General features: G+C 50.4%; 1 protein-coding gene across 3 annotated transcripts in view; it reads right to left on the bottom strand.

Moving 5' to 3' along the window:
- Positions 1 to 5,841: 5,841 nt before the first annotated feature.
- Positions 5,842 to 14,981, bottom strand: part of HNRNPF (heterogeneous nuclear ribonucleoprotein F) — an 81,948-nt gene continuing 72,808 nt past the window's right edge. For all 3 annotated transcript variants that reach the window (XR_016221193.1, XR_016221190.1, XR_016221196.1), the window contains exons 4-5: positions 11,175 to 11,310; positions 5,842 to 6,856 (exon numbers count right to left, since the gene is read on the bottom strand). The gene's annotated coding sequence lies outside the window, so the exon portion shown is untranslated. The remainder of the gene's footprint in view (positions 6,857 to 11,174; positions 11,311 to 14,981) is intronic.

Here is a 14,981-nt window from a genome sequence, read left to right as displayed (position 1 = left end):
GGCATCAGGCTGACTCGCTGGTGCCAGAGAAGGCCCCATGGCCCCTTGCTGGAGTGTGGAGGTGGCTTGAGTGCACCCCTCCCAGGGTCCCTGTATTGGAAACACGGACCCAGTTCCATGGCCAAACGCTCCCACTGCTAGCTGAGGCCAGCTGCTTCCCCCAGGTCTCTTCTGATGGGGACACAGGTGCAGAAGAATCTTCTGGTCACGGCTGGGATCCGGTCCCCTGTGGGGGTGCTGGCGGAGGTCCCCAGATACAAGTGGGTGGCTCCATGAGTGACACTTTGCTGGGGCCAACTTTGGGGTGCAGAGACCTCTGTAGGCTATGGGACAAAAACCCCTGTGTCTTCCATGACTGGAGCACCTGGACCTGTCTTGCCTTACATGATTTGGCCCTTTAGGATTTTTGTTTTAAGATTAGGTTAGGGGCCGGCGCCGTGGCTCACTTGGTTAATCTTCCACCTGTGGCACTGGCATCCTATATGGGCGCCGGGTTCTAGTCCCAGTTGCTCCTCTTCCAGTCCAGCTCTCTGCTGTGGCCCAGGAGGGCAGTGGAGGATGGCCCAGGTGCTTGGGCCCCTGCACCCACATGGGAGACCAGGAGGGGGCACCTGGCTCCTGGCTTCAGATCAGTACAGCGCCGGCCGTAGTGGCCATTTGGGGAGTGAAGCAACAGAAGGAAGACCTTCCTCTCCCTCTCTCTCTCTCTCTCTCTCTCTCTCTGTCTATAACTCTACCTGTCAAATAAAAACAAGATTTGGTTAGGGGACTGGCGTTGTGGTGCAATGGGTAAAGCCGCTGCCTGTGGTTGCCAGCATCCCATACAGGCACCAGTTTGAGTCCCGGCTGCTCCACTTCCCATCCAGCTCCCTGCTAATGCACTTGGGAATGCAGCAGAAGATGATCCAAGTCCTGGGGTCCCTGCACCCATGTGGGAAAACCAGAAAAAGCCCCAGGCTCCTGACACTCCCCAAATGCCCCAGTCCTGGCTGGGCGGTCATTTGGGGAGTGAACCAACAGATGGAAGCTCTCTCTCTCACTCTCTCTCTGTCTCTGTAACTCTACCTTCAGATAAATAAAATAAATCTTTATAAAAAATGTGGTACGTGGTAAAATATATAGAATTATTGCCCATTTTGAAGTATTCTTTTTTAAAAATATACTGTGATATATTGGGAAGTGTCTAGCTGTTTTCTAGGGCGGTGATACCTATACCCGCGCCAACCGGCAGCACCTGGAGTCCCCAGGGTCCCGACCGCAGGAGGCAGACACAACCCATGATGTATAGATCAGACGCCCTGGAATCTGGGCATGTCTCCTTACACGACAAAGGGACTCCACAGCTGCGGTTAGCTGAGGCTCTCGACGTGGGACGATACCTGGTGGGGCCAGAGTTGGAGTGCCAGAGGGAGGGGCAAGCGAGAGAGGTCTCAGATGCTGCGCAGCTGGCTTTGCAGATGCAAGATTGGACCACAGCCGGGGAGAACGGAGAGGATTCTGGACCGGGAAAGGCAACTGTCAAATAAGATGACAGGGGGATAAAGGGCTGTGCTGAGCTGCAATAGCCAGACTCAGAAGTCCAGAAACACCTGAGCTTCCAGGAAACTAGGGGGGAGCCGAGTCCCCCAAACGGGCCGTTTTCCATAGCCGGATAAGGAAGTCCCTCTGCCTCCAGCGGCGGACACACACACACACACGTAACCCCGACAATGGGTTCATCGTTAACCAGCCTGTCACAGTCCACCGCTCTGTCCCCACGTCCCCGCCCTGCAAGGAAAGTCACCTTGAAATGACCCATCGCTTTCTGTTCTGCGTCTCTGCCTTTCTCGGTTTACCTCCACCCAGAAAACCAGCCTCTTCTGCTCTGCTCATCGAAACATGGAATAAAATGTTGTCACAAAATCAAGCCCACGAGAGCCTTAGACTGAGTTTGTCCTCATTTTGTCCTGACAGGGCAGACTCTCCCCTGCACCCTCTCCAAGGGGCAGCCCTGCTGACGCCCCGACTCCATCCCCGTGAGCCTGACTTTGAACTTCTGACTTCCGGAACCGTGAGATCGTAAACGTTCCTTGTTCTGTACCACAAAAGGTGCAACAAACTCTCCCAAGTGTTGACCTTGCAAGGCTTGCCGGACTGCTGTTTGCCTTGTGTTGTCTCACTGTGGGTTTAACTTCCATTTTCCTGATAATGAATGGTGCTAAATATCTTTTCAGGTGTCTGTTAGCCATTTGGGTTTACCTGTTAGTTAAGTGCTTGTTCAAGGATTTTACTCAGTTTCCATTTTTCCTATTTTTTTTTCACATATTTACATGAATTGTGTATCCATCACCACTATCTACTCTATTTTTTTAAAGATTTACTTATTTATTTAAAAGATGAGAGAGAGAAAGAGAAAGAGCTTCCAATCACTGGTTCACTCCCCAAATCGCACCAACGGTCAAAGTTGGGAACTGGGAGCTTCAACCAGGTCTCTCACGTGGGTTTCAGGGGCCCAAGTACTAAGGCCATCTATGGCTGCTTTCCCAGGTGCATTAGCAGGGAGCTGGGCGGGAAGCAGAGCAGTGGGAGTTTAACCGGTGCTCTGATGTGGGACGTGCGTATCACAGACAGTGGCTTAACCCACTGCGCCACAATGCTGGCCCCACCCCATCAATTCTAGAACATTCCATCACCCTGAAGAGAAACCCTGAATCATTTCTATAAATCGGCAGCCATCAGCTAGTGTTAATCCACTTTCTGTTTTTGGAGATTTGCCTATTCTATTTATTTATTTTTTATTTATTTATTTATTTATTTTTGACAGGCAGAGTGGACAGTGAGAGAGAGAGAGACAGAGAGAAAGGTCTTCCTTTGCCGTTGGTTCACCCTCCAATGGCCGCCGCGGCCGGCGCGCTGCGGCCGGCGCACTGCGCTGATCCGATGGCAGGAGCCAGGAGCCAGGTGCTTTTCCTGGTCTCTCATGGGGTGCAGGGCCCAAGCACCTGGGCCATCCTCCACTGCACTCCCTGGCCACAGCAGAGAGCTGGCCTGGAAGAGGGGCAACCGGGACAGAATCCGGAGCCCCGACCGGGACTAGAACCCGGTGTGCCGGCGCCGCTAGGCGGAGGATTAGCCTAGTGAGCCGCGGCGCCGGCCTGAGATTTGCCTATTCTAGACATTTCCTGCAAGTTGGATGAGATACTATGTGACCTCTGTGTCTGGATTTTCTTCCCCTCGAACTTTTTTTAAAAGATTTATTTATTTGAAAGTCAGAGTTACACAGAGAGAGGAGAGGCAGAGAGAGAGAGAGGTCTTCCATCTGCTGGTTCACTCCCCAGTTGGCCACAACGGCTGGAGCTGTGCCAATCCAAAGCCAGGAGCCAGGAGCTTCTTCTGGGTCCCCTATGCGGGTGCAGGGACCCAAGACTTGGGCCATCTTCCACTGCTTTCCCAGGCCACAGCAAAGAACTGGATCAGAAGTAGAATCCCCTTGCACTTTTTAACTGGCAGATTTTAAACTGTATACATTTATTATGTACAACATATTGTTTTGAAATATATACACATTGTAGAATGGCTTAATCAAGCTAATTAACATGTATGTTGGGGCCAGCACTGTGGCATAGTGGGTAAAGCCACCGCCTGCAGTGCCAGCATCCCATATGGGCGCTGGTTTGAGTCCTGGCTGCTCCACTTCTGATCCAGCTCTCTGTTATGGCCTGGGAAAGCAGTAAAAGATGGCCTAAGTCCTTGGATCCTGCACCCATGTGGGAGACCCAGAAGAAGCTCCTGGCTCCTGGCTTCAGATCAGCACAGCTCCGGCTGTTGTGGCCAATTGGGGAGTGAACCATCAGATGGAAGACCTCTCTCTCTCTCTACCTCTCCTTCTCTCTGTGTAACTCTGACTTTCAAATAAATAAATAAATCTTTAAAAAATATATATGTTACCTTGCATACTCATTTTCTTGAGGTGGAAACTGTTAAAAATACTCTATTATGGATGTCTTGTTCTTTTTCTTTACTTACAATAGTTATATTTATATATATATATATAGTTCTTGGTTATTCTTTAATTGTGCATATTTATAGGATACAGTGTGATAATTTAGCATATGCATTGAGTGTGTATGATCAAATCAGGCTAAGTAGTATTTTCCATCTTTTAAAGATTTATTTATTTATTTATTTATTTATTTGAAAGGCAGAGAGAGAGAGAGAGAGAGAAACCTTCCATTTGCTAATTCACTCCCCAAATGGCCACAATGGCCTGGATTGCGCCAAGCCAAAACCAGGAACCAAGAACTCCACCTGGGTCTCCCACATGGGTAGCAGGGACTCAGGTACAGGAGCCATCGCCCGCTGCCTCCCAGGCGCATTAGCAGGGAGCTGGAGCAGAAGCAGAGTCAGGACTTGAACCAGGCAGTCCAGTAAGGATGCAGGCATCCTGAGCAGCAGCCTAACCTCTCGCACCACAATGCTTCCTCCATCTTTTAAACTTTTAAAAAGTTTGATTACCAGGGCTGGCACTGGGGCATGGTAGGTTAAGCTTCTGCCTGCAGCACCGGCATCCCATATGGGCACTGTTAGCGTTCCAGCTGCTCTACTTCCAATCCAGCTCTCTGCTGTGGCCTGGGAAAGCAGTAGAAGATGGCCCAAGTGCTTGGGCCCCTGCACCCACGTGGGAGACCCAGAAGAAGCTCCTGGCTCCTGGCTTTGGTTTGGCCCAGCTCCAAACATTGTGGCAATTTGGGGAGTGAACCAGCAGACAGAAGACTCTCTCTCTCTCTCTCTCTCTCCTTTTTTCTGTGTATAACTCTGCCTCTCAAAATAAAAAGAAATCTTTTTTAAAAATATTTTGATTACCACTTAATAATTGTATGTTTTTATGGGGGACAGTGTGATGTTTCAATAGATGTATACAAGGGGCCAGCATTGTGGTCACTGCCACAGGAGGAAAGCAAGCAGAGGTCGATGAACACGCACGTCTCATGTGTGCACGGGAGAAGCTAATGAACACACATGTCTCATGTGTGCATGGGAGAAGCTGATGAACACACATGTCTCATGTAAGCATGGGAGAAGCTGATGAACACACATGTCTCATGTAAGCATGGGAGAAGCTGATGAACACACATGTCTCATGTAAGCATGGGAGAAGCTGACGAATACACGTCTCATGTGTGCACAGGAGAAGCTGATGAACATGCATGTTTCATATGTGCACAGGAGAAGCTGATGAACATGTATGTCTCATGTGTACATGGGAGAAGCTGAGGAACGCACATGTCTTATGTATATATAGGAGAAGTTGAGGAACACACATGTTTCATGTGTGCACAGAAGTTGATGAACACGCATGTCTCATGTATGCACAGGAGAAGGTGATGAATATGCATGACTTGTATGTGCACAGGAGAAACTGATGAACACACGTCTCATGTGTACACAGAAACTGATGAACACACATGGCTCATGCATGCACAGGAGAAACTAATGAACACATGTGTCTCATGTGTGCACAGAAACTGATGAACACACATGGCTCATGCATGCACAGGAGAAGCTGTGAACACACGTGTCTCATGTGTGCACAGAAACTGGTGAACACACATGGCTCATGCATGCACAGGAGAAGCTGTGAACACACGTGTCTCATGTATCCACAGGAGAACTTCATGGGTAGATTTGTGCTTCAGGACCAAGGAGGAAAGGCTCTGGGGAGGCCGATTCTGGACAAGTGACCAGGAAAGCACAGTCACGGGGAGGGTCTCCTCCCTGGTGCAGAGAGGGAGACGCCCTTACAGGTGGAGGTGTCCTTTGTAGATGTGAGTTTCCCCAGTGAGATGATGACAAACTCCAGGCTTTTAAATTAAATTGTATTTATTTTAGAGGCAGAAAGACAGAAAGAGAGAGATGTGACGTCCACTGGCTCCCTTTCCAAATTCCTACAATGCCAGGGCTGGGCCAGGACAGAAGCTGGGAGGCGGGAACCCAGTCGGGGTCTCTCATGGGGGTGGCAGGAACCTGATGACTTGAGCCATCACGGCTGCCTCCTAGGGCAGCAGGAAGCTGCAGTCAATATGCAGAGCCAGAATCGAACCCAGCCATCCCTTAGGGAATGCACGGGGTCCCAAGCACCAGACCTGACGCCTGTGTCTTTCTCCCTCCAAGGTCTCAGCACGATTGTAGAGCTTGTTACACATCATGAGCAAATTATACTCCCTTGTTAGAGCTACTCCTGTTTCTCAAAATAATCAGCTTAAAATAGCCCTGATGCCAGGCGTATTTTGGGGTGGCATATTTTGGTCTCCTGCAGGCATATTCTGGGATGGCAAGTCCTGCCATACTCTGCCCCGTCTCCGCTCTCTCCTCAATGCCCTCCACCCCAACATCTAACTTTTCTCCCAGAAGGGGACCTGGTGACACCCCAGGATCTCACACCGCTCAGAGCCGGGCTTCTGTACAGAAGTCATTGTTTCCGACCCCCACTGCCTCCCACCGGCCGGCACCCCCAGACACTGGTCCAGCCGGTTCCTCTCTCCGCCAGCACGCGCCTCCCAACGCCCAGGGTGAGGCGTCTCTGCCTTCCGCGCGAGGTGACAGTCACCTTCCATCATCACATTTCTTAGGCTCGATAGAAAGTCCCATTAATGTCAACAATCTGGAACACGGTGCAGCCCAAGGAATTTCAATAGCTCCCGTCCGTAGTCAGCCGCCTCTGCGGAGGGCGTTCAAGGTCGCTCTCCACCGCTTGGAGGACGCGGACAGCCAGGCTCGGGGCTTCTGGTCCAGCAGGAAGGGGTCCCGCAAGCCTCCACTCTGTTCGTGCAGCAAGGGAAAGACAGAGCAAACCGGACACCCACCGTTCTTCTTAGACCTGTGGGAGAAACGGGGCCACCGGGCAGACCGCCGCCCCCAGAGAGGTGGGAGGCTGCAATGTCGGAGCAGAAGCCCCCGCGAGAACCGGGCTGGGGCAGGGAACCCCCAAACTGTGTGGCGGAGGCCGAGACTCAGGGACTCCGCGGGGCCACTCCCAGGAGCGCCCGCACCTTCGAGAGTTGAACCCCCAGGAATTCTGCCAGGCCCCCCCCCCCCGCAACAGTGACCGCCCGAGGAGAGTCCTCTAGCGGGTGTGCGGGGCGGGAGGCATCATTATTTTCATCAGACCAGAGCGTTTTGTCTGTCGTTGGGAGAGAGTGCTTTGCGGGAGCTCAACTCCTTGGGGTTTGACCAAAGGGAAGTCCCCAGCCCAGCCCCCTCCCGCCAGGGGTCCCACCTGCAGGTGACAAGTCCAGGGAGACAGGCTCCCGCAAGAAGCAGAACCAAACCACTAACTAATGTCTTTCTGGATTTCAACCAATAATTACAAGGCACACTAAAAGACAAAAGGCACAGTTTGAAGCGATAGAACAAGAAAACCAGACTCGGCTATGAAACCGATGCTGGAATGATCTGACCAGGAATTTAAAACAGCTATGATTCAGAAGGAGCGACAAGCAAAAACGGAAAGCCACTGTTGCCAGTTAGCTGTCTTACAAGAAATTCCTAAAGGGGGGCCAGTGTTGTGGCACAGAGGGTTAAACCACTCCTTGCAATCCCAACATCCCACATCAGAGTGCTGGTTTGAGTCCTGACTACCCTGCTTCCAATCCGGCTCCCTGCTAATGCACCTGGGAAGGCAGCAAGAGATGGCCTAAGTACTTGGAGTCCCTGTCACCCACCTGGGAGACCCGGATGCAGTCCCAGGCTCTTGGCCCCAGCCATTGTGGTTATCTGGGGTGTGAACCAGTGGATGGAAGATTCTATCTATCTATCCATCCATCCATCTACCATCTATCTATCTCTGTAACTCTACCTCTCAAATAAATCCATAAATCTTATAATAAGAGAGAGAGAGATAACTAGGAACATTACAGATTGGGATCCTGCCACCTGAGATCAAGCTCCTGGATCAAGCACCTTTGAGACCTGGATCAAGATCCTGGCTCCTGTCTTTGGCTTGGTCCAGACCCAGCATTTGGGGAGTAAACCAGCAGATGGGAGATTTCTCTATGTCTTCAATCTATCTATCTCAAATAAATTAAATACAAGCCTTTTTAAAAAAATTTATTTATTTATTTGAAAGTCAGAACGACAGAGAGAGAGAGACAAATCCTCCATCCGCTGGTTCACTCCTCAGATGGTCACAATGGCAAGGGCTGAACCAGGCTGAAACCAGAGTCCAGGAGCTTCTTCCAGGTCTCCTGCCTGGGGACAGAGGTCCAAGCACTTGGGCCATCTTCGCTGCCCTTCCCAGGCCATTAGTAAGGAGCTGGATCAGAAGTGGAGGCCAGCGCCGTGGCTCACTAGGCTAATCCTCCGCCTAGCGGCGCCGGCACACCGGGTTCTAGTCCTGGTCGGGGCGCCAGATTCTGTCCTGGTTGCCCCTCTTCCAGGCCAGCTCTCTGCTGTGGCCAGGGAGTGCAGTGGAGGATGGCCCAGGTGCTTGGGCCCTGCACCCCATGGGAGACCAGGAGAAGCACCTGGCTCCTGCCATCGGATCAGCGCGGTGCGCCGGCCGCAATGTGCTGGCCACGGCAGCCATTGGAGGGTGAATCAACAGCAAAGGAAGACCTTTCTCTCTCTCTCTCTCTCTCACTGTCCACTCTGCCTGTCAAAAAAAAAAAAAAAGGAGAAGAAGAAGTGGAGCAACCAAGACTCAAACCAGTGCCCATATGGGATGCTGGTGTCACAGGTGGTGGTCTTAACCCACTGTGACACAATGCTGGCCCCTACAACAAGTTTTTTTTAGAGGGACATTACATAGTGATAAAGGCATCAAGACTCCAAGAACGCAGCAATCCTTAATGTGCATGCATCTAACAACAGAGCGTCAAAATACATGAGGCAAAAACTGACAGACCTGCAAGGTGAAACGGACTACATAGTACTACAGTGGACACTGCATGTAGCAGCAGGAGACTTCAACTCCTACCAAAAAATGGACAGCTCCAGGGGCAGGCACAGTGGTTAGCATGCTGCTCAGGACAATGTCAGCCTCTCTGAAAGGCCTGCATTCAAGTCCTGCCTCCATTTCCAATTCCAGCTTTCTGTTCATACAGGCTCTGAGAAGCAGCAGGTGATGACCCAAGTTCTTGAGTGCCTGTCCTGGGTGTTGCAGGTATTTGGGAAGTGAACCAACTAATGGTAGATCTCTCTCCCTCTCTCTCTCTGTGTCTTTCTGCCTTTCAAAATAATAAAAATAACTACACTTTTTTTGAAAAAAGGAGCAGACCCACTAGGCAGGAAATCACTAAAGATACAGTTGAACTCAGCAGTACCATCAACCTGCTGGATATAATTGACAACCATGCAGCCCTCTCAAGTTGGAGTGGAACATTCACCAAGGCAGAACACACTGGATAAGTCTGAAAGAACAGAAATCATACAGTGTTTTCTCTAGGACCACAGTGAAATCAATAACAGGAAGATTGCTGGAAAATCCCAAAGTATTTGGAGATTAGACAACCTCTAAATGTATGCATCAAAGAAGAAATCACAGAGAAACTAAAAGTATTTATTAACTAGGTGGGAAGTGAAATATAACATCAAAATTCGTGGAGTACAGTGAGAGCAGTGCTTATAGGGAAATTGTTTATTTGAGAGGCAGAGAGAAAGAATGAGAAACAGACAAACAGGCAGAGAGTTCCTATCTACTGGTTGACTCCTGCACATGCCTGCAGCAGCTGAGACTGGGCCAATCCAAAGCCAGGAGCCAGGAACTCAATCCGGATTTCCCACATGGGTAGCAGGGACCCAACGACTTGAACCATCACCTGCTGCCTCCCAGAGTCTGCATTAATAAGAAGCTGGAATCAAGAGCCGGAGCCAGGAAACAAGTCCAGGCACTCCAATATGGGATGCTGGTGGGGGCTTTTGTTTGTTTTTTATAAAGATTTATTTATTTGAAAGATGAGAGAGAGAGAGAGAGAGAGAGAGAGAGAGAGAGAGAGAGAGAGAGATCCTTCATCCACTGGTTCAATCCCTAAATGACCGCAATGGCCAGGAACCCAGAAATCCACCAGGTCTCCCACACGGGTGAGGGACTCAAGTAGTTGGGCCTTATTGGGCCATATTCTGCTACTTTTCCAAGTGCAATAGCAGGCAACTGGGTCAGAAGCAGAGCAGCCAGGACTTGAACCCGTGCTCCGATAGGCTGCCAACATTGTAGATCACAGCTTCGCTCTATGTACCACAATGCCAGACCCAGGACATGGGTATTTTAACCACTAAGCTGTCAGCCAATGTAAATTTATAACATTGAATGCATGCATTAGAAAATAAGAAAGACTGGGGCCATTGCTGTGGTGTAGTGGGTAAAGCATCTGCCTGCAGAGCCAACATCTCATATGGGCACCGGTTTGAGTCCCGGCTGCTCCACTTCTAATCCAGCTCTCTGCTGTGGCCTGGGAAAGCAGTAGAAGATGGCCCGAGTCCTTAGGCCCCTGCACCCACGTGAGAGACCTGAAAGAAGTTCCTGGCCCTTGGCTTTGGATCAGCTCAGCTCTGGATGTTGTAGCCATTTGGGGAGTGACCCAGCAGATGAAAAACCTCTCCCTCTGTCTCTACCTCTCTCTGTAACTCTGTCTTTCAAATAAATAAAATAAATCTTTTTTAAAAGTAAATGTGACTAAAGAACTCATAAAAAAATCAAATTATATATCAATGAAATTGAAAGCAGGAAATCAGTAGAGCAACAAAATCAAAAGCTAATTATTTGACAAGATTAAGGAAGTTAGTAAGCCTGTAGCCAGGAAGAAGGCAAAAAAGACTAAATTACTAATAATATTTTAATTATATGTAATTATAATATATAATATATTTAATTATATAATTATATAATATAATTATATGATAAATACAATAATAAAATTATATAACAAATATGTTTGTATATAATTTGAATATATTATATTTTAATTATATATGATAATTACTAATGTCAGAAATGAGAGGGGCATAATTACCTACCCCAAGCTAGGGCCATTGTCCAGGTCCGCTCAGATGTGCACAAACAAGGCAAGCATGGCTGAGCCTGGGGTATCCTTGTGGGAGAGGTGCAGGGGCCTCTGAGGTCCATCCCCATCCTGAGCCAGGACGCTCCACGTAACAGTTGGAAGGACACTGGCCAGGAAGGGATGGGGAACCAGCCTTACCTGTACCCAATGCTGAAGTTCGATTTTTCTTCTTGCAGATGTCCAGTTCCTCTCATTTCACAGAGCAGGGACTGTTTTTATCACACAGAAGCAGGAAGGGCACACAGGGATGGCCAGGCCCCTGGAGAGCTTCTGCCTGTGACAAGGAATCACACCCTGCAGCTGCCCCATAAGGAGCCAGCCCAAACAGGGCCTCTGCACCCACGTCCAAGGCTGAGCACAGCTAGGCGGTGGCAGGTGTCAGCTGTCCTAAGGCTCAGACCCTGCAACTCTGCAGTCCACTCAGCCTGGGGTGTTCTTGGCAGCAGGCCACAGGAAGGTGTTCTGTTCGTCAGCACCAAGGACAGTGCCCACTGCCATGCTTCGTGCAATTCCTGGACGTTGGGCATCAGGATAGAAAGACCTTCTTGCTGGCACCAAAAGGGGTCAGGCTGAGGGTAGGGCTATAACCAGGTGTCCTATGTGTGCCATCCACCCACCCTGGTCAGCACAATCAAGGATATCTCATTGCACTTTAGGGGCCAGGAGGCAAAGATTTGGAGTGAGTGGATGGCACGGGGGTAACGGTGGGACTGACAGTTTCCACAGAGAGAGATGTGGTATGTCCTCCAAAATGGTGAGATCTTTTTGACAACACAGAGTGGCCTTGTGGCTCAGAACATGCCTCCTTCCCTGGTGTGCTGTCAGGATGGAAGTACTTTACTGGCCCCTTCTGTGTAGATGAGTGCAGAAAGAGCTGGTGCAAGAGAGAGAAGGTCCCACTGGGACAGGGCTGCCCCACGCTCTTGACAGAGGTCCCAGCCCCACTGCTGCAGGGATCCACGTGACTGTAAGTACTCTGCTTCCAGCCCATCACTATCCTCTACTCACCCTTCCTTTACTCCACTTAGATCCACCAACCCCTATATGTGCAACCCTCTTCTGAGTGTCACAGCAAACTTGGATAGATAATATTGAGGATTGTTGGGCAACTACTACTGTGGTTAAGTGATACTGTGGGGTGGGTACTACTGTTAAGTGGGTACTATTGTTGGGTAGGTACTAGTGTGGGGTAGATACTACTGTTGGAAAGGTACTACTGGTGGGTAGGCACTACTGTTGGGTAGGCACTACTGTTAGGTAGGTACTAGTGGTGGGTAGGTACTAGTGGTGGGTAGGCACCTACAGTAGGTACTAGTGGTGGGTAGGCACCTACAGTAGGTACTACTATTGGATAGGCCCTTCTGTTGGTAAATACTATTTTTGGAAAGGTACTACTGTTGAGTAGGCACTACTGTTGGGTAGGTACTAGTGGTGGGTAGGCACCTACAGTAGGTACTACTATTGGATAGGCCCTTCTGTTGGTAAATACTATTTTTGGAAAGGTACTACTGTTGGGTAGGCACTACTGTTGGGTAGGTACTACTGTTAGGTAGGTACTAGTGTTGGGTAGGCACTACTGTTGAGTAGGCACTACTGTTGGGTAGGTACTAGTGTTGGGTAGGTACTAGTGTTGGGTAGGCACCTGTAGGTAGGTACTACTATTGGATAGACCCTTCTGTTAGGTAAATACTATTTTTGGAAGGTGCTACTGTTGGGTGGTTGCTACTATTGAATAGGTACTACTTTAGGTGGACATTACTGTCGGGTAGGTACTATTGTTGGATAAGTACTTCAGGACAGATGCTACTGTTGAGATACTATTTACTATTGTTGCGTAAGAACTACTATTGGGTAGGTTTGAGTGTTGGGTAAGTGCTGTTCTTGGTTGGATACTGCTATTGCATGGGTGCTGCTGTGTATGTACTGCTGTGGGTAGGTGTAGCTGTTGGGTGAGTACTACTGTCAGGTAGGTGCTACTGTTGGCTAGGTGCTATTGCTGGGTATGTACTATTATTGGGTAATTACTACTAAGTGCTGTTGTTGGGCACATACATTGTTGAATAGGTACTACTGTTGGGTAGGTTAGCACCTAGTGCTAGTGTTGGGCAGATACTCTTATTGGGTACATACTGTTGTTGGGTAAGTACTGCTGTTGTATAGGTACTAGTGGTGAGCAGGTGCTACTGTTGTTCCCATTCTGCAAATAGGAAACTGAGATTCTGAGCATCCAAGTCACAGCCAGTCATGGTGGAGCTGGGGCTCCAACCCACATCCTTCTCCCATTAGCATCTGTGTGCTGTGCTGTGCAGCTCCAAAGGCAGGGAGTTCCTGGGACAGAGATTCTGGCATAAGGATGACACCAGAGCTGACCCTTAGCCTGCTTTCTCTAGGTGGCCAGAAGCCTTATAGATTTGGACGTCAGACCATGTGTGGTACTGGAATTACAAGGTTTCTGCACCCTGAAGCCTTCTCTTGGCTTTCTGGAGGGTCTCCTGCTGCATCTACACACTGGGGTGGGGATGGGGGAGCATAGAAGTAAGCGATTGTCCCCCCCTACACGTCACTGCTGTCATGGCTCGGTCGACACACATGGACTTTTGGGAGGCAAGTCACATCCAAACCACAGCAGTGCCTGGGAAGTCCTTGAAAAGGTGGAGACACAGAGCTTCAAGGTCAGCCTGCACAGGGCCCTTTCTCTCTCCCTCTGCCTTTCTCCCTTCTCCACAAGTACAGGGCACAGGGCACAGGGCACCCCGTCTACTCGCTAAGCCAGGGGAAAGAAAGTTGAACACTCTGGACTTTCTGGGGGTCAGCGTGTTTGTCGAAATCCAACTCCTGCCCCTCCTCACAGATTAAATGACTCACTTCCAGTTGGGATGAAAAGCTCTTACGTGGGTGCTGCTGTTAACAATGTTTGCTTTTCATCCAAACAGATCATAGCCGGTTAGAAAAGTCTCTCCTTCCTTGTGATCTGCCTGCTGGGGAAATGTCAGCTTCCGGAAGCCGGCAAAGGGCTCTGGCAGGAGTGGGGGGGTGGGGTGGGGGTGGCACAGATGTAAGCAGAGTGGGTGAGGGTCATGAATGGTGAAACAGGGGGGTTTTCAAAAGGCCGGGTCTCGCTCACATTGCTGTGTGCCCAGGTACACAGCATCAGGAGGCTCTTGGTGCAGGCGCACTGACGAATCAGTGAGTGAGTGAGTGAGTGAATGAGTGAATGAATGAATGGTGGAAGCAAGAGCAGAAGGGGGAAGTGCAAGGAGACACCACGGCTGCACAGACCCCAGAGCCTTCCCGTCTCCTGGGAAGCTGCAGCCCCTTGCCAGCAGGGAGACATGGAGCTGGGAGGGGCTGGGACTGCTCCACTCAGGGCAAAGGCCAGACCTGGCCCCCGCCGCAGGTGCACCCTGAGCCAGCATGCGTGGTCCACAGGCAAGTCCCCAGCCATCCCCCAGGAGCGGCGCCTCAGCTGGTCATGGCGAGGGTGGCCCCTAGACTCCTGCCCGGGGGTGGGGTCCAGAGAAGGAGCATCCTGCCCCATCGCAGGCAGAAGGTGGCTGGGCCACTCCCCTCGGCCAGGGGCAGTGGACTGGGAGACCCTCCCCTCCCAGCTCTGAGGTTGAAGCTCCAGAGGGGACCTGAGGGGCGGCTGGTGCTCACTGAGCTCCCTGGTCTTCCCCCAGCTGCAGCTGGTGTGACAATGCCAAGAAACCAACAGCAAAGAGGGAGTCAGACAGATGGGGGAGGGGGCTTGACTCCCAGAGAAAGATCTGGAAGGCACCGGGTGGAAGGACAGGCACAGGCAGCCGTGGAAGAGGAAAGGTGGCCCAGCTCTGACCAGGTTGGCAGACCTCTGGGGTCTGCAAGGCCTTTGTCTGCTACCCATGTGCACATACATGGGTGTGCAGGCACAGGGCAGGAGCATGCACACTCACATGCACCCGGGCA

This window comes from Oryctolagus cuniculus, chromosome 15 (assembly GCF_051225735.1).
Source record: "Oryctolagus cuniculus isolate XC-2025 breed Fujian yellow rabbit chromosome 15, ASM5122573v1, whole genome shotgun sequence".
Classification (NCBI taxonomy): domain Eukaryota; kingdom Metazoa; phylum Chordata; class Mammalia; order Lagomorpha; family Leporidae; genus Oryctolagus; species Oryctolagus cuniculus.
The sequence above is the reverse complement of the archived record's forward strand: the minus strand, read 5'-3'. Positions and strand labels throughout refer to the sequence as shown.